Source organism: Lepidochelys kempii, chromosome 7 (assembly GCF_965140265.1).
Source record: "Lepidochelys kempii isolate rLepKem1 chromosome 7, rLepKem1.hap2, whole genome shotgun sequence".
In the NCBI taxonomy this organism is placed as follows: Eukaryota; Metazoa; Chordata; order Testudines; family Cheloniidae; genus Lepidochelys; species Lepidochelys kempii.
Genome location: NC_133262.1, coordinates 64,837,814 through 64,858,578, shown reverse-complemented (window position 1 = coordinate 64,858,578; position 20,765 = coordinate 64,837,814). Strand labels below are relative to the sequence as shown.

The following is a 20,765-nucleotide window of genomic DNA, read 5'->3' as shown; positions in this document are numbered from 1 at the left end:
GCTCCCAGTGAAATTAATGCAGTGATGGTTACCATTATTTTTAACAAAGGGACCCCCCCACACAAATAATTCCCACTTTGCTCTGTGATAAACCACATGCATCAGGAGTGCATGTGTTTATAGAGAAGCTGAGTGACATGTACCCCATTGTTTTGGGTCATGGACGAGAACAAGATGGTTGTTTGATGGTTGTTGTCCACCAGTTGTTCGCCGTCTGCATCTGGCTCTGAGTAACCCCAGTGAGTGTGGTGGCTGTTGAATTCATCCACATACACAGCTGGGTGAGTGAGAGTGGGTAAGACTGGCTCTTCCCAGTTCGCACTTGGTGGTTATTTGCAACCTGGAAGTCAGCAACCTGAATGGCGTCACAGTAGTTGGTCAATGACAGTGGGGCAGCATCAGAGATGTCTGAGAGAATATATGTTGCTCGAATGTATTTAGCATGTGCAGTGTGACAGAGCCGATCAAATTAATTGATGACCTCTTTTTATATATATATTTGGGGTCTCTTGTAAATAGACAATGTCAACGCTGTGACGATGAGTGATTTAGCTGATTATATTGTGCTTGGATGCCAATGTTTAGTTGGAGAACTCTTAAAGCTGGATCAATGACTAGAAAGCCTGGGGATGGCACCACATTCAGGGTGATGGCTGGAAAATGATCAGAATTCAGTGAATCCATAGAATTTGGTCTGCTAGGTTGTATCATTAGCTTCCCAAGGGTTAGCCAGGTACTGACGGGGAATGCAACATGAATGATGAGCCAATGCCCCCCACTACAAAGGGATGATTGTTTTCACTATATGTTCTTGGGGGCAAGGAGAGCTTGATTTACTTGGGGTGGTACCACAATCTAAATAATAAATAGTTATATTAGAGAACTCATGCACTTTCTACAGTTTTTAGAAACTAGTTTTGCTAAAGCAGACATCATTTTATAGGAAAAGTAAGTTAAATACTGTATGAGACTCCTTCCCATTAGGTAGGGAGAATCGTCCCTGATCCAGGCAAAAGCATTTGCCCCCTGATTGTTTTTTGCAGTCTCACTTTTGCCTGTTGCCTGGCTACATCTTTTTGAAGGCTCTCCTTCCCTGTTCAGTGACCGAACTTGTCTGTGAAGTCAGCCTAAGGTTTGTGTATAATGTTCAATACTCTAATCCTTCACTAGGTCTTCTTGTGTCTTTTTTTTTATTTTAGAGCAGAAGGGTCCTTAATGAAAGAATTCACTCTGATTCATCAAAGTTTCCTGCCAGATCTATCATTTACAACCATAACCTCAGCTCCTTAAATGTTGTTCCTAGATGCTGTGTTAAACAAATAATGTGCAAATCCAGCAATATGTGTTAATGATGAATTTTTGTTACCTTCCATCCTTTAGATCGGGGTGGGCAAACTTTTTGGCCAGAGGGCCACACTGGGGTTGCAAAACTCTATGGAGGGCCAGGTAGGGAAGGCTGTGCCTCCCCAAACAGCCTGGCCCCCGCCCCCTATCCGCCCCCTCACACTTTCTGCCCCCTGACTGCCCCCCTCAGAACCTTGACCCATCCAACCCCCCCTGCTCCTTGTCCCCAACCGACCTCTCCCGCCCCCCCAACCAACCCCTGGGATCCCACCCCCTATCCAACCCCCCTGCTCCCAGTCCCCTGACTGCCCTGACCCCATTCACCTGTCCGCCCCCGACAGGCCCCCCAGGACCCTACACCTATCCAACCACCCTTGTTACCCATCCCCTGACCGCCCCCTCCCCCCCGCAAACCTTTACCCCATCCAACCGCTCCCTGTCCCCTGAGACCCCATGCCCCTTATCCAACCCCCCCGGCACCGGTCCCCTTACCATTCCACTCATAGCAGCATGTCTGGCAGCTGTGCTGCCCGGCTGGAGCTAGACACGCTGCCACTCCACTTGGCAGGAGCATGCAACCCTGCCGCCCAGAGCACTGCCCGCGTGGGGGCATGGCTGCAGGGGAGGGGCTGGGGGCTAGCCTCCCCAGCCAGGAGCTCAAGGGCCGGGCAGAACAGTCCCGCTGGCCGAATGTGGCCCACGGGCCGTAGTTTGCCCACTTTTGCTTTAGATAGTTGGTTCTGCCTAAGGAACCCAATTATGGTACAAACATTTTTTTTTCCTTTTGCCACAACAAAGCACTATTCCAATAGCCCTTTGCAACTCCCTGGCAGTGTAAAGGGACTATGATGCTGACATAAGCAGGCAGTGGAAGGATTCCCCCAGCACAGGAGAATTCCCAAGCCCTAGGTATAAAGGGTAGGATGTGGTAGAAGGGGAAGTATCCAGAATGCACTGTACACCAGTGTTTCCTGAACTGATCCCTGGCTTCCTTCAGGTTTGAATGCATAAAGGAAGGCTTCAAGCCACCTTTGCCCTTCTTCATTTTACTCCAGCTGTACTGAGTGGACCTCTGGCACAGCAAAGGATATTAGTTACCAGGTTAACAGATAAACTCAATGACCCACTAGGGAATATCTCTATTATTTAAAAGTTAATCCAGGTTATACAAATGGAATGACGTTCAGCATTTTATCACACCCTGATGTTCATCCCAACAATCCAAACGTGTTTTTTCCTCAGAGTGATGTTTCCATGGGCTGTAGGATTTTCAGATACAGATTAACAGGATTCCCTTATGTATAGGAGGTATACGGAAGGGCACATTAATGTGGTCTGTTTCATTATTAATACATCAGGTATTTCCAGTTGATTGCACTGCACTTTCGTGTCATTCAGCTGAGGTGAGTTCACCTAAGGTAAAGATACTGCTGGGATCAGATATGACTTCCTGCAAATTTATGGTGCCATCTCCTTAATATCACTAGAACTGAATAACGTAGCTGAATAACGTAGCTGAAGTTGATGTACTTAGATCGATTTACCGTGGTGTCTTTACCGCAGTGAGTCGATTGCTGCCGCTCCCCCATCGACTCTGCCTGCGCCTCTCGCAGCACTGGGGTATAGGAGTCAACAGGAGAGCGCTTGGAGGTCGATTTATCGCATCTAGACTAGATGCAATAAATCGATCCCTGCTGGATCAGTCACTGCCCGCCAATATGGTGGGTAGTGAAGATATACCCTAAGTCTCTGTGAATGAGGCAAAGGGAAATAGACAGATGGACAGTATAATCCAATTAAAACAAAACAATAGAAACCAAACCCCTCTTAACTCAGGATTAAACTCTGTCTCCAGAGAAGTAAACATTCATAGCAAGAACTGAAATATAGCCCCTTACATCATGCATTGCCACAGTCATCAAGATTAAAAAAAAGGACTCACATGATCTTAACGATCCATAGCTTATTGTTCAGTTATAGTGGGAAGCCAGTTAGTTTCTTTCCTCCCCTCCAGTGGTCTAGAAATGCCACATTAATGGAGAAGCAGCATCAATAAAGGCTTTACTTTTTTAAAAACAATCTCTGGAAAACATTTCTAAAATAGTTTTACTATGGATGTGGCATCGTCTATGGAAAATACTTGCTGGTGTGGGTTAGTGCACAAAATATTTATCAGCCCTCATTTGGAATGAACTGCATGACTCATGCATTTGTCATTTGTGAGCACTGGTATCCCAAACGTATATCGATAAAACCTTTATCCTCACCACATCATCATGGATTCCTTCTCACTCTCTTCACCTCTAGTTCTCTTTCTGTCTGTCTTTCGTGCTAGTTTATTTGCATTTCATTTCCTGATTGTTATTTTTGAAAGGAAAGTTGGAGTAAGGTGAAACACAGTGAAGAAAAAAGTTTTATCATATCTGGAGCCAATCAGTTTGAACAGTGTATAGGTTGGGTTTACTTTGTCAGTCAGTGGAGTTGTACCAGTTTTTTCTAGGGGTTGATTTAACGATAATAAGATCACAAATATTCCTGTGTTTTCTTTAGGGAGGTTCACTTCTAGTTTTCATCTTAGAAAAGGAGACTCCCTTGCCATTTCTTCCATCCACAGTTTTAGAAGCAGTCATACCCGTGCTAGCACCTTCATGTGAACTGAGGTCATGCTTCATAAAATCCTCAATATTTCTAGCATAACATTATACCAAAAAAATGATGATGGTAATAAAAGGGAAATTCTCCAGTCTAAGCAAACACTTCTGTGGAGAGGAGAGTCTTCCCAAGGAAACAATGCCAACAAAAAGAACAGTTTGGGGTTTAAAAAAATCATTTTACAGATTATTTCAACCAAATGACTACAGTGCATTGTAATGTGTGTAGACTGTATTTCCAGTTGTAGTGAAGCTAGGTTGAGAATGAAATTGTTCTGTGAAAACAGTGACATCAGTCTTAGAGGGCTGATTCTTCTTTAATAATTTACTCTCATTTTGTAACACACAAGAGTTGTGCTTTATCCAACACAGCTAAATTTTCAACCCTGAAATCCTCATTGCTTTGGGTGGGCTTACAATATGCTGAATTAAATAGCATTGTAAAAAAATGAATACATTCCAGTAATATGTTGAGCAGTGGTTTACAAAAATACCACACAGTATTTAATACTTCTACTTCATCCTCTGTGATAGGAAAACCACGTTAAATGTCTGAAATTGCCTTTCAATCATAAAGCTATAGATGTTAGGAAAAAAGGAAGGTATTGATTCTAGTTGGAGCTTTGTGTCAGAGTTAATTGCTCAGACAGGATAGTATTGATGGAGGTGGAGTAAGCAGATAAAAAGGAATCTAGCACCAGCTGTGGCAGTATCCGTGTTTGAAGAACAGCCACAGTGAGACACCATTAGGACTGCCATCATTTTAAATAAAGCCTAAGCATTTTATTGCTTTGATTTCTTCTCTGGTATTCTAGAATCATAGAAGTTAGAGATGGGAAGAGCCATTAAATCATCCACTCCTTTTGCCTCCCAGTGTGGGAGTGTTTTCTATAATGTCCCTTCTGGTAGTAAAAGTTCCAAGTGGTGAAGACTATTTCTTATATATATTCTATTATAATTCTAATATATTCTACTATTTTTCTTCATAGTCAACCTAAATTTCCCTTTCCCTAACTTTTAATTAAATTATTCCAAGCTATGTACAGTACCCCTTTGGCCCAGCCATTGAATTGTCTTTCCTCCTTTGGTGTTTAGACACCCTTCAGACATTCACAGATTGTTGTTATTGTCCCCCTTAGCAGTAGTTTGTCTTAGTTTTTTAAATCTTTTTTAATAAATCTAATCAATCACTTGCTGCTGTTGACTGAATTCACCCAGAATTCAATACAGCCAATTTTTCTGCTGTTGTAAATTAAAACTCCACTGAAGAAAATGTCTCAAGTGGAGCATTGTCAGTTGTTTGCAGGTATACCAGAGCTGTATGGAGGGACTGTAACTTCCTTACTTCAAGAAGGGATACATTTGCCTGTGTAGCTCAAAATTGCATTTTTGCTGCCATATTGAATGGGAAAATCTGTATCTGGAACTTGGCGAACAATTTTCAATGAACAATTTAAGTAGCAGATTTACCCCTTTTCTGTTCATAAATTATCCACGAACAGACTTCAGTTGTTACTAATTTGTCCATTAGTTGCAGTTATGGAATATGTTTCATGCAAACAAATTTCAGCCTGTGGCTCGCTCACAGATTATTGGCTGTGAACTATTCCTTTGAGTATTTGCAATTTGTGCCACTTAAGTGGTCACAAAAGTCATGTGGTTTTGCCTTTGATCCTTGACTGCATCACTGAACCAAATATAAACAGTAGGAGGCTTTGGATAAATCACTTCTGACTGTTTGTGTGATCACAAAAGTGAGATGATTTGTAAAACTTCTTTCTGTCAAAAAAAAAATCGCTTCTGTGACTATGGCAGAAAGAGATCAAGAGTGCATGCAAAGCAAGCATTAACAGGAAGATGTAAGATAAAGGGCGAAACTGTGAGCAGACTTTGCTCAGTGGAGGCATGCAAGAAGCCTCTTTTTCACCTGTGCCAGGGCTGACCACAATAATAGTTCCTGCAAGCAGTTCCTCCAGTGAACAAGTTGCCATATCCCTGGACCAGCTCACAGAGCATCCGGGGTAGTAGCTTGCATTAGAAAACTCCAGGGGAGATTATGCTGACGGGAGGGGACTACATACTTCCTACATAAGACTGTATGTAATTTGCACCATTTATCCTAAAATGACTATGTATCAGGTGATCTGCAACAGGTGTGAGCAGACTATGGTAAAGATAGTGACTTGGTGACTTGTAAATAAAATAACTTCTTGAAGAATGGCTTTTCAGACCATTGATGCAGTAGGTTTGAAGGAGAGGTTACATTGTATGTACACAGCCACCTTTGAAAAATGAAGTAACTGTTGTTTTGTTTTTCCTGAATACCAAAAGTTATTTTACATTAGGGACTTGTTTGCCTGCAACATTTCAATTAAAATAAATAAAACAAACATGAACTTGTTTTTGAGTTAGCAACGGGGAGAAAAAAAGCAGTAAGAATAATTGTTCTGGGTGGGTTTTTGTGTGTGTGCGTTTTTTTGTTTGTTTTTTTTTGGAGAGGGGAGTGGTTTAGTTTTTGTGTAAACCATAGTACTATCATCTGTGGTGTTGTTTTTTTTTTAATTAACTAAATTTCTAAATGAAATGCTGTTTTGAAACAATAGTTTTGAAAATATCAAAACAAAATTTTTAGACTTTTTCTAAAATAATAATAATAATAATAATAATAATTTTTTTCCACAAAACATTCACTGAATTAAACCCAAATTCACAAATTGTTTCAGTTGTCATGAAACTGCATTTTTGACAAACTATTAGTCAAAAAAATTTCACTCACCTCGATGCATGTTTGTTTCTGTGTAAATTTTGCAAAGCAACAAGAGCCCATCCATGTTTTATATTTCTTTCCTGAGCACATTTTTATAAATCTCAGAAAATATTCTTTTAGATGGGATTGTGACAGCACCTAAAATATTAGTGGCCAAATAAAATCGCAAGGATAATACGTGAAGAACTGTGAGCTCCAAAATGTTTATTTTTGATCTGATGGCCTAATAATCAGTTTCCTCCAGCTCCTGTTTCTGTAGCCTTACAAAAACTCACTTTCTTTTCATCATAAATTTGCTCTCATTTTTTAGTGCTTTTGTTGGTTAAGTATTGTGCATTTCTGCCATCTAGTGACCAAGAGGAGGATTGAAAACACTTCTGAAAACCACTGGTTTATGTTTTCTAAATAGATTCTACAACATTTGTAACAAGTAACTCTAGAGAGCAGTTGTAATGTATCCAGTTTATTTGTTTATATTTTTAAAAGCATACTGCCAAGATATTTGGAGTCTCAAATTTAATTTCCTTAAGGGAAGTCCCATGTATTAGCCTTGGAGGACCATACATCATATCTATGTACTGTACCTTTCTCTCTTATATAGGCACAGCTGTTTGTGTACCTCAGACAGTTTCAAATAGCTACTGAAACTTTTATTTAAAGTCTTTCTGAATGCCCTCCATATGCTGCAACTTGGAAATAATATGGCATTGAAAGGAGTCTAATATCTCCATATTATATTGCAGACCATATTTTTCAGCTTTCCTCATATTTTTTTAATAGAAAAAGATAATTATGTTCCTTTAGGAAATATTTGAATGTGACTAGACAAACATAGCTCCAAACTAGAAATACAGATGCTTTCAGTTCTCTACCACTTTAGCTTGTCTTAAAAGAACAAATGCTCTACTTAAAAATATGCTAGTGCCCAAATTCTTACATGTGCAATAAGAAAAAAAATCTAACAAGGCTTTAACTGAATTTCTAAAATTGAAATTGCAATTATAGATCTAAATATGCAAATCATATTAAAATACTATATTGTGATTGTCAGAAAGTGATTGGAAAGAGGAGACTTGAGGAAATGAAGCGGGCAGTATGTATTGCAAAGTAGTTCAACAGCATCTTTCATGTTTGTTTCTTTTTATGTCTTGTATATCTTTACATTCTGTGTGGTTTTAAGATGGAAGATATTTTGACATAATTAAAGTTTGAACTGATTTTTGGCATCTAACATAAAATTAAGTGAAACAGGTGTTTGAATACAATAATTGTCCAGATTTGAGCTGGAAGTGAAGCATCAATAATTAACTCTACTTTTGTGCCAAAATCTGTTATGCAATAAAGGAGCAGGCATATGAAATGCAACCGAAGGATTTAAATCATGAAGTTGCTCTTTATTAGCCTTGTAAGTATTGTTGTTTTCCCCATGTCTCCAGGGAAATAAGTTAGCATATTATTATGAATCTGTAAGCCCAAAAGACAAGTGTTACTATATGTCATAATGCTTTTAAGGAACACTTTAAAATTCTTCACAAAAGCAGAATAATAAGACCAAAACATTTTCTGCCTGTAAATACTGGTGCATATTATTGTTGTCTTGTAATGTCTTTCTCCTCCTCATTCTCAAGTCTCTGTCTCTTGGGTGCATATTCTAGTGGTTACAGAAGGAGACTGGAAGAAGGGACTCCTAGGTTCTGTTTTCCTAGAACTAAAATTGAATCCCTTTGGGAATTTTTGCAAGTAATTTAATTGCTTACTCCTCGGTTTCTGCATTTGTAGAATAATGCTATACGATTGGCAGGACCAGATTCTGTTCCTTCACTCACATTGAATAGTACCTTACTCAGGAGTATTTCCAATGAAATCAAAAGGACTTCTCTAGTACCGCTTGAAATAAGTAACAGTAAAAGCAGATATTAAAGGCCAGATTCTTAATCAACTGGTTCCTGATCCTCAGATGAAAAGTGTTTTGTGCCTTCTGTCTCTTCTCAAGTGTCTCTCTGTCTCTCTCATTGCAGTCTCACATCTACAAAGCACTTACACAGTACAATGCAGCTGGCTAATACAGATACACAGGTTGATAAGGATCTTGGGTCAAACCCTGGAAAATAGAGCACAGCCAAAGTAAATTGGCTTTGACCAAGAAAAATGCACTGGAATATCACAGGACTAGGAAGCTGAATCTACAAGTAGTATGTCCACTTATCGGGAGTCTGCTAGTGTCTCTATACAGGATTTTGGTTCTTATTAGCCCTTCTGTGTGCAAAAACACAGGTGTCACACTACTGCTACACAACCTGACCAATATTTAGTCATACACAGACTTGTATGAAGAGCTGCCACATATTGCTGAACTGTAGATACAAGGGAATGTGGAGTCTATTTATGCAATTGCTCTGCTACTTTGTCTGCCAGTGCAGTAGCAACATAAGTCTCTTGCAGCGTTTTGCCTTTATGTACTTACTCGAGTGTGTTCCAGGTAGAGCTATATTTGCAGGCTTTAAAACTCATTGCAGAGAAGTTTTTAATTATTATTACAATATTAATGGCAAAACATTAATATTACCGTGAAAGCTAGTTTGCTTTAGCTCTTAAGAGCATCAAACTTTTGGTACACACAAAACATACTTGCTTAGATTTTTCCATCTGGCTTGGGAGTGTTTTGGATGCAAAATTTTGCCACAATAATCTTTACTCAAACTTGTAAAATGAGTGTATTTAGCTACAAGAATGATGGCTTTATCCTGGCTCTTGCCATAACGTCTGAGCATGGGAATGATTTATTTCAGAATAGTTACAAGGAAAGAAGTCTAGAGAATTCAGAATTCATTAAAATACCTGCAAATATTTATGACTCACATCATATTTAATCCCAATTTGCCAAAACATGGAATTCCTCCCAAACCTTCAGGATACAGCGTAATTGTTTGCCAAAAAGAAAAAAAATGGAAGCATTGATTTTTGCCAGTAACAGCAAATTCAAAAAGCCTAGCTTGCTATATATTTATATTGCTTCACTTCTGCACCATGGACATCTGGGCTTTTTTCAGTTTAGAGTGAGGGAAACAACAAATATGTGTGCTGCAGACACTATTATGAGTGGTTTGGGGGGCTAGAATCCTGGTTCTAGAACTCCTACAGCTACTGGGAGAGCAGGTATAGTAGCTTAAGTGACCCACTACTGATATTAGCAGGTCCATTCTCCACTCTGTGGATCAGCTACACAAGAGCATAATCATTCATTCATACACCCAAAGCCAGTACACTACATGGGACAAAGACACTAAGGAAGCATTTATAAAAGGGGAACTATGGATGGAACGATCTAAGGGAGGGAAGGGGTGAAGACAATAATTACGTGGTTCTGCTGCCTGAGTTTGTAGCATCCAGCTCCTTGTGAGTGTGAGAAGGACTAGGAACAGTGCCAAGTTGATGTTGAGACTGAGGAAGTTGTCATTGTTTTAATTATAAGCTGATGTTTACAATGATGCAGCACTGTCTGTTTTTTAACCTTGAAGGCACAATAATAATGACCAGTTTTAACCAAAAAACATATGTCTTTAGGCCTTAAAAATCTGACAGCTTATGCTTCAATAATTTTTACACGTGGAAATGACTTTCAGCTGCCATTTGAACTCATCAGCCTTAGCTCTTTACATACTTTGCAGTGTGTAACTTCACAGCATAGAGATCCTCCTCCTCACTTCTAAGCCCTGGAACAAATGCTTGCTGACGTAAGTGGATCTCTCATTAATTCAGCAGCAGTTACCTATGGAATTCTCAAGAGTGCTTTGTGTTGTAGGGTTTGGTTTATGTGGCATTAGAAGGGATGCAGAATGCAGCTGAGTCATTTAAAAATATTTTTTGTAATTTTCTGAGAACGAATTAATCATAAAGCAATCCCTGGTGAGACTTAAAAGGCTATAAAAACATGCACAGAGAGCTTGGCATTGCCTAGAGAGGAGCTTTAGTAGATCCCGGTATTCCTGAGAGGAGGCTTAGTAAGATTGCACCTAGAGGAGATTGCTGAGTAAACCTCAGAGGGATCTGAGCTTGTATTTAACTAAGCTCTGATGCTTATAGCAACCCAGTTACTCCTTTCTCTCAGTGTGACCTTTTGGCACTTCCTCATTTCAGCCCTTTCTAGACACAAGCTTCCAAATGCAACAGGCTCTTGCTGCCCTATGCCCAGAACAAATTCCTGTACTCCTTCTCTCCCTTCTCACGTGCGCACACCTGGCAATCTACCAGCACTCATATGACACTCTCTTCCTAGTGAGTAGGTTCCACAATCACTCCTTTTCTTCATCCTGGCTCTGTGACCCCACCTGACAGGCTCCTTCCAGCTCTCCCTATCTCTGCAATAAAGAGATTATTTCCTAGCATCCCAGAGCCCTCCTTCCCATACCCCTAAACAGGATCCCTACAATCCTCTCTGCCTTACTTCGGTCACCACTTCCCCTTGAAACCCAACATCAGGCTTTCAGGTTTACATGAAACTCTTGCTCACTGCCCTATACATACACACCCATAAGCATTGATTCTTCCTCTTAAATGGTTAATAAAGTTTCTTTTGCCATGAATTGTGGTAGCCTTTCTACTGGAGATTGACAAGTACATTTAAATTTTGCATACTCTAGAGTTTCCTCAGTGAGCATTAGAGTCTCAAAGGGCATGTTGTGGTAATTGGACCTTCAAATTTACCCAAATTCTGAGCTCAACTGTAAAAAGTACATGAAGGTTCATAACCTATAATAACAGATGTTGATGGCAAAAGGCAGTGATGCGCTGCCAAAATCTTAACAACGGGTTCCCTCCTCACCCCACGAGGGAGTCATTGCCCGCCCCCGCCCCATCCGCCCCCCCTCCCCTGTCCCCTGACTGCCCCCAGAACAGAGCAGGAGGGTCTCGTGGGCCACCGTAGTGGGTGCCCACCCCACCCCTAAGAGCCAGAGGCACCTGCTGGGGGGCGAGGTGGGGAGTCCCAGCGGTGCTTACCTGGGGCAGCTCCCAGGAAGCATCCAGCAGGTCCCTCTGGCTCCTAGGGGCGGGGGAGCGTAGCTGTGGGGGGGGGGAACAGGGGGAGCAGTCGCTCCCCCACTGATCACATCAAAAGTGGTGCCTTAGGCGCTGACTCCCTTGGTGCTCCGGGGCTGGAGCACCAATGGGAAAATTTGGTGGGTGCAGAGCACCCACCAGCAGCTCCGCGCCCAGCCCCAGCTCACCTCCGTTCCGCCTCCGCCTCCTCCCCTGAACGCACCGCCCAGCTCTGCTTCTCCGCACCCCCCCTCCCTTGCTTCCCGCAAATCAGCTGTTTGGCGGGAAGCCAGGGACGACTGAGAAGCAGGCCGCGGCTTCCCACTCAGGCCGAGGGTGGCGGAGCTGAGCTGGGGCAGGAAGCAGTTCCCCTGTGCGCGCTCTTCCCCCCCCCCCCCGGGGTTACCTGCTGCAGCACAGGCGGCCCAGCTCACACCCCCCGCCGCCCAAGCTCACCTCCGCCCTGCCTCCCTGGGCCTGAGCGGGAAGCCGCTGCTCGCTTCTCAGCCTGCCCCGGCTTCCCATCGAACAGCTGATTCACAGGAAGCCTGGGGTGGGGGGCGGAGAAGCAGAGTGGGGCAGTGCGTTCAGGGGAGGAGTTGGAGCGGAGGTGAGGTGAGCTGGGGCCATGGGTGGGGCAGAGAGCTGCCGGTAGGTGCTCTGCACCCACCACATTTTCCCCTTGGGTGCTCCATGGTTGGAGCACCCGTGGAGTCGGCACCTAAGGCGCCACTTTTGGCCGGTTAAATTTAGAAGCCCTTTTAGAACCGGTTGTCCCTCATGGAACAACCGGTTCTAAAAGGGCTTCTAAATTTAACAACTGGTTCTAGCGAACCGGCTCCAGCTCACCACTAGCAAAAGGTATAAAAGGGAGACACTGAATTAGTCCAAACTAAAAGGTCTACTGATGTGACTCAAGGACTATGTTAAAATCATTCTCAGTCAGCAAGAAAAGTGTGGAACCAGAAAGTAGGAGGAAAGATAGGAAGTATGCCAAGAGACCACCCTGGCTTGATAAGGAGATCTTCAATGATCTGAAACTCAGAAAAGAGTCCTAGAAAAAGTGGAAACTAGGTCAAATTAGAGAGGATGCATATAAACAAATAACACAAGTATGTAGGGACATAAGACCAAGGACAGGGTAGGCCCCTTACTCCATGAGGGGGGAAAAACTAACAGAAAATGTGGAAATGGCAGAGGTGCTTAATGACTTCTTTGTTTCAGTTTTCACCAAGAAGGTTGGTAGTGATTGGACATCTAACATAGTGAATGCCAGTGTAAATGGGTAGGATAAGAGACTAAAATAGGGAAAGAACAAATTAAAAATGACTTAGACAAGTTACAGAGGGGTACCCATGTTAGTCTGTATCAGTAAAAACAATGAGGAATCCTTGTGGCACCCTAGAGACTAACAAATGTATTTGGGCATAAGGTTTTGTGGGATATACCCACTTCATCAGATGCATGGAGTGGAAAATACAGTAAGCAGGTATAAATATACAGCACATGAAAAAAAGAAACAGATTGACAGAGCCAGAAGGGTACCCAGAAGTCACCTATTACAGGACAGGCCCAACAAAAAAAGTAACAGAATGCCACTAGCCATCACCTACAGCCTCCAACTAAAACCTTTCTAGCACATCATCAAGGGTATACAACCTATCCTGAAAGACGATCCCTCACTCTCACAGACCTTGGGAGACAGGCCAGTCCTTGCTTAAAGATAGCCCCCCAATCTGAAGCAAATACTCATCAGCAACCACACACCACACAACAGAAACACTAACCCAGGAACCAACCCCTGCAACAAACCCTGTTGCCAACTCTGTCCACATATCTACTCAAGGGACACCATCACAGGACTCAACCACATCAGCCACACCATCAAGGGCTCGTTCACCTGCACATCTACCAATCTGATATATTCTACTGTGTGCCAGCAGTGCCCGTTTGCCATGTACATTGGACAAACCAGACAGTCTCTACGCAAAAGAATAAATGGACACAAATCAGACATCAAGAACTGTAACATTCAAAAACCAGTAGGAGAGCACTTGAATCTCCCTGGACGCTCAATAACAGACTTAAAAGTGGCCATTCTTCAGCAAAAAAAAACCTTCAAGAACAGACTTCAACAAGAAACTGCAGAACTGGAATTAATTTGCAAACTTGACACCATCAAATTAGGCCTGAATTAAGATTGGAAGTGGCTGGGTCACTACAAAAAATAATTTTTCCTTTGTTGGTATTCACCCCTTCTTATCAACTGTTGGGAATGGGCCACTTCCACCCTAATTGAATTGGCCTCATTAGCACTGCCCCCACACTTGGTAAGGCAACTCCCATGTTTTCATGTGCTATTTATTTACACAGGGACTCCTCGTTGTTTAGACAAGTTAGATGTCTTCAAGTCACCAGGGCCTGATGGCCTGCATCCTAGAATACTCGAGGAGCTGACTGAGTAGATATCTGAGCCATTAGCGATTTATCTCTGAAAAGTCATGGAAGACGGGAGAGATTCTAGAAGACTGGAAAAGGGAAAATATAGTGCCAATCTATAAAAAGGGAAATAAGGACAACCCAGGGAATTATAGATCAGTCAGCTTAACTTCTGTACTCAGAAAGATAATGGAGCAAATAATTAAGCAATCAGTTTGCAAACATCTAGAAGATAATAAGGTGATAAGTAACAGTCAGCATAGATTTGTCAAGAGCAAATCATGTCAGACCAACCTCTTCTACTGGAAAATTGTTTTAACGGGCATGTGTCTAAATCTGGAATAGTTTAGCAGTTCGACTGCATCCATGTGCCTTTTTATTTGCTATTCATGACCAGCTGTGAAGTTTGTAGTGTTTAGTTTTTGGTTTTTCATGTGACTATGGAGAGTGGATGTACTTCATGACAACCCCCATTTTCACATGGGCACATATGTGTGAACAAGAATATTTGCTATTCTTTCTTCTTCTTTGTGCATCATTCATCACTTTCTTGCTTAAACATTTTCTGTCAGCCATTGAGCGTAAACAAAGCAATGTGACTTTGGTGACTAAACATGCACCACAAATAGCTCACAACAACCCAGAGGTTGAAAATTGTTTGCCTAATGTATTCAGTGCATACTTAGGAATTACATTCATAGAAATCATATTTGATTCACGAAGAGAAAAGGGGCTACCTTTACATAATACATTCAAAATGAATAATTCAGCCAGCTCTCCTCCTGATGAAGGCATTACTAGACTTTCAGTCCTTATATGAGGGTGTTCCTTGCACACTGTTCTAAGTGTACTATTCTTGAGGGGTTTGGGAAGTGGTATATGGGAATGGCACAACTCTCTGTGTCTGCTGGAACCGTTGGAGTTAGTGGTTTCAGTTGAGTTAAGTCTTTAAACTGTCTTAGAGAAGGGCCCAGTATACAGTTCTGTTCTACCCTCATTGGATCTTGAAGATTTCACCAAATTGTTTGGTGCTCTGTGTACAGAGAGGGTTTTTTCACATAGAAGAGGGGATTCATTATTATTTCTGTGAACCATTTATATCACTGGCCTTGGGAGATTATTAATAGAAATAAATATGAGACAAGATTAGAGAGTATTAAGTGAATTTTATTTTTTTAAATGTTATGTAATGATATAAGCCATTAAAGTGAAGGCAATAGATACATATTGTTATGAAACAGATGAACATATGAATCCTTTTGGTGAGTCTTTAATAAAAAGCTTCTTTTTCAATTTTTTCTTAAAGTATAGCTCAAACATATGGCTTTGGCAGAAGTCCAAAAGCAAAACACAACTACGAGTCCACAGCTTCGGTGCCTCAGGATATTTTGGGGTGCCATCAAGAGCATGAATTGCCTGGTAATAGGAGTGGGGCAGAATATATATTTCTGTAGAAGTTCTGACCATATTTTATTTGAAAATAAATAAGAAATAAAGTAGACAAGTCAGCATTTAACAGCAAGTGTAAAAGGTTACGTAGGGGCTTCTGGCAACATCAGAATTCACTGGCGCTTTGCTCAAATGGTTTATGATGGCACCAGAAATCTTTTGATGGAATTATAGCCCTGTAATTCAGTTGTGTTACATTTATTCTGCAGAACCGTATAATTTTATGTATCAAGCCAATCAGTTTAAAAAAGCAATTTTTTTTAAAGCAGAAGGGCTGTAAAAGTGTATGGCTTTTTGAAAATCTCATCCCTGGTAATATATTCAGAAAGAGGCCCAGCTGGGTGAAGGCCTGGCCAAAAGAAGATGAATGTGGGGAGAGATTCTAGTTTGGATTACTCGATAGAATTGTTGCCTGTGACTCAAGGGGAATATCGGTTTGAGATTGTCACTCACATGACCAGTCCGAACTGAAAACAGGATAATTTACTAATACATTTAGTTAGCTCCAGTGTTTAGCTATCCACTTGCTGGCCAACAATCCCATCAGGGTTGGGTGAACAAGGACGATTTCTCTTATTTCTGTCAACTCAGATGTCGGTCTGAGCAAAAACTTGACCCTTCCTATGCAGCTGTGAAGCATGCCAGAAGCAGCAAGAATGGTACAATGCTTTAGTGGGGATGAGATACAGGATTTCTGGAGCCTATCAGGCTGTAACCCCTTGCCTGTAGGTTTGGAGGTGGTGCAGAGGTGGGATTGGAAAGGAATTGTGGTGCTGGTTAGTACTATGTAGATCTGCTGGTCATTGCCTTCTATGAAACAAGGGCACAGCTGTCGTGAGGCTTATTGCAATAGTGATTATACAGCAACTCTGATGCTGCTCCATTTCTGGGGAATGCCTTCCTGCTCTTTCCTGTGAATCAAGCCTGGCTTGGGGTAGGACTTGGGCCTTCTGCACTAATGAATTCTTTAAAATGTCTGGGCCCAATAAAATACCCTTTGTTTCTAGCTTGTGTTTTCCAGCACTTCCCCCACCATTTTTGTTCATGATCTATGATAATTGTTTGAAATAATGGTGTCTCCTTCATCCTCTCAATCTTGCAGCGAGGACATATCGCTGAGTTTGTAACATCTCACGTCTTGCTGTCAAGAACAGCCTGTGACGCCACAGACTTAGAATGATGATCTGCCCTTTAGAGAAGCAAAGTGCCTAGTGGAGAGGTCTCATTCCAACTAAAGTCTCTCAAAACTGAACAGGGAATCCAGGCAGTTACCAACAAAGTCACTCTTGAATAAACATGATTTATTCACTTTTGCCCCAGTATGGCAATTGCTTCTAAAAAGTGATGATCACATAACAGCAAATACCAATGTATCACCTTCTGGGATGCAATCCAGACTAGTGAGGGGCTGAGTCACCACCAGCCCTGCAACCTTGGGTGTCTCACGATGCCTAGCTGATGTAGGTTCCAACCTGGACTGCTCACAAACAGTCAAAGAGGATGCAGATCACTCCCTGAGTGTCTGTGTATAGCTGCAGCCTGTCAGCAATACACCAGTCAACACTCTGGCTTCCACCAGCTTTGGTGACCACTTGCAGGGTGACCCCAACATACTCCCAGACCTGGACTTTTCCCACCAAGTGTGGTCTGCACTGTCCAGCCCTCTCCTGGACAGTTCAGATATTATAGGTCCATTGCCCCTGTACTGGGTCAATATGCAACAGTTCGCTACATTAATGAGAGTTACCAAACAATTCAGTTTAACCACAACACTGGATTAGTTTTGATTAAAGTTTATTTAACTACAAAGAGATTTTAAGTGAGTACAAGTGCAAAATATTAAAGTCAGAAATGGTTACAAGAGAAATAAAGATAAAAACCTTTCTAGTAGCTAAAATTAACAAACTAGACTTGGTTCAAGGTAAAATCCTTACCTCGTGTTCCCATCAATATTGCTGACCAAATTCTCAAGTCAGGATCTGCCCCAAAATCCAAAGCACGGTTTCCTTTGTTTTTTTAGGTGAAAGAGATAAAGATTGACTGAGATTTTTGCCCCTCACTTTTAGAGTCCAGTCCACCTTTGAAGTGGATTCTTCTGAGGATTACTCCTCAAAGCAAAGTTTATTCAATCAGTAAAGATGGCAATATGGAGTCTAGGGGTGAAGGTGTTGCCATATGCTTTCTTCTACGCTGTGTATGCTGAAATGCAGATTTGCCTTGTCTCCCTCTGACTGTCTCAAGGACCTTGTTTACTACTTATATGCAAATTGAGGTAAATGCACATTCCTTTGTTTAAGATACACCTGCTTAACCTCTCCTGCCTGATAAGGGCTACATTTCATCATGATGATATCGACCAGTGAGTTACTAGTTTTCAAATGATAAGTCACAAGACATATTTTGTACAAAAATTATTACAATAATGTATAGGGAGTGAATACAGGAGTGCATTCAGTCACACAACTTTACTGTGACTTACAGATGCAAAGCCCCTCTCAGGATCAGACCCTGAGACTGTGTATTCTCCTTCTGGGAAACCCTCTTTCTCCACCAAATAATGATTTATTCATAGCTCTTTCAGCTGACTCAAGAAATAGTTTTTGTTTTCTCCTTATATGATCTGCCACTTGTTTCACCTTGAGTTCTCTGAGTTGCCTAGGACTTAAAGTACTCTTCTTTTAAAATATCCAGATTCAGTCTCATTATGCAGGGTTGATACTCCTGACTGAAAGCTGGCCTCTGGGCATGCAGCATTCATTAATCCTGGCATCACCTTCAGTTCAGCGTCTGGTTTAATACTGTCTGAAGTTTCAAATAATAAAACAAAAACACATTGGAGAAACAATGTATGTCAAATCCACAAATGAGAGGACAGTTCTCTGCTTCACCAAGGCTTCCTTGAAGTTATTGGCTTTTTGGAAACAGTTTGTACTGCACCTGACTGGTTGCCAGGAAGCCACTACCATTAAAGCTAATAATGCTTAGAGGGCAGTGTTTGCTTTCTCTTTACATCTCCATGCTCTTGGATCTTCCCACTGCCTTCCTGTCTTTGCAAGCCTCTTCTGTGAAGGGAGCTTTTTAATATGGAGCTCTGTTAAATCAGCTGCAGTGAAGTTTCAGAATTCATTCTTTTCAGTCATGTGTTTGATGCTTTCTTTTGATCAAGTCAGTGCAGTTTCTTAGCAGATTCTAAGTAAAAATACATTAATTAAGTGAATGCTTTCCATTCTGTAAGTCTCTTTGACCTGCTGGTTATGCAGGGGTGAAAATAAAAAGTTTTGGCATTCATGGTGAGTTCAGATTCAAACTCTCCAAACCTGTCTTGTCTGCACAATTGGACAGGAAATTGCTCACAAATAGGCTTCCTAATGAAATCTCTCTAGCTTCCACTACATGTCAGGCTAGAAATATTGCAAGGGCAGCCTCCTTAACTATCTCAGCTGCTCCATCTATTGCCAGCCAGAATGTAGAAGTCACTAGGGGCTGGTCAAAATGGATTGACACTGCTAATAATAAGTTAACTAAACATTTCAAGAATGCTTGTTTCTAAATGAGCAAAAATTTCAGCGGGCTTGGTTTTTATTTTTCTAATCCACTTTGCCTTCTCTGGCAGCTGGTCTTTCATATTGTGTTGCTCTCAGCTGTCTTAGAGTGTCTTTGTAAACCAATTAAGAGAAGCAAATCGCAAATGGAAATATTTGCGTACAGGTTTGACATTCCAAACAGTAGAGGGCAGTTTGTGCAATGTTTGCCTCCAAAAGGCAACGGTACTGTTGGTAGTAATATTTCAGCACTACTCTATCAGTCTGTCTTACGCCATGTCCTGGGTTTCTGTATTCATGAAGGTGGTACTTCCAAAAATTATGATCTGCATACTCAAGAATATAGGGATGCCCCTCACAAACAAATAGTGTGGGGAGCAATTCATTTGCTGTGCTATAGTTTGAATCCAGGAGATACTGAAATCTTCCAGCAGTTACATCTGACATCTGGATTGACCTCCCAATTATGTTGTTGCTTGGCATACTTAGCATCATGGAGGCAGATTATCTCATTGTCTTCCTAATTGCTGGTGGTGTTTTTCTGATCTGCTCCTGGAGACTGCCTAGAACGTTTCCCATCAAAGCCTTGTGTGCATACGTACACATATGTGTATGTGTGCTCCAATTCAGATATGTTCCAGTTCCTCTTCTTTTGATGTGCTGCTGATAGCCCCTGTCATGTCTCCCACCTATCATCACTGCAGGCCAACACAAAATCATGGTGGTGTGACATTGTGTCATGTGCTTGAAGGTGCAACGGCATCTTGTGCTGCTGAGCGACACATACACTTTTGCCACAACGCAGTGGGAAAGGCCTTTTTATCGCTACAAGTTAGTCATAATTCCAGGTGACTGAACCAGGCATTTACACTGAGTACTGCGGTCAGAGTGAATATTATTTTCATTTTAGATCAGTTTTACCTAATTCTGAGGCTGGGATGCTTTTATATAATATCTTCTCTGGGATAAGTCAGGTTTTTCAGTGACATTCAGGGATTTAATGTTTCTGCTGCATTATTATGAGAAATAATCACAATATATTTGAATGGATTTTCATGTTTCCTCCTTATGCAACCTTCATGTTAATTCTTCCTCTTTCTGAATCTAGTCTTTGTAACCCTTTCATGGTGAGGTTCCAGCTCCCATAGCAGCTGTTTCAATTCTGAATTCTCTTGGTATGTTTGGAAATGAAATGGAGTTGCTGTAGGTAAATAATGTTAGCAAGAAGTTTTATGCTAATGATGACCCTTAAAAAGCTTTGGATTGGAAAGGTTACATTGGCTTGGAATGGTATATTGACAGTCACATTTCAGTGATGAAGAGTAACAAATGAGGATCATTTAGTTGAATCACCATGCGTAAGAAAATAAAAAGTCAAAAGTGGATAATTTGTGAATGGAATGACACTGTTCCAGTTCTTATTTCTTCTTTGCTGTTATCACTGAGTTCAAATTCTGCTGCATGGTCTCTCCTTCCTTCCTACCCTATGGAAGCCCCACTCCAAGTATGCTGCAGGGCATGGGCTCCTCAAAAGTG

The 20,765-nt window shown here is 41.4% G+C and overlaps 1 protein-coding gene across 26 annotated transcripts in view; it reads left to right on the top strand.

Moving 5' to 3' along the window:
- The window catches only part of KCNMA1 (potassium calcium-activated channel subfamily M alpha 1), an 855,266-nt gene that overhangs the window by 568,052 nt on the left and 266,449 nt on the right, over positions 1–20,765 (top strand). The window lies entirely within an intron of this gene.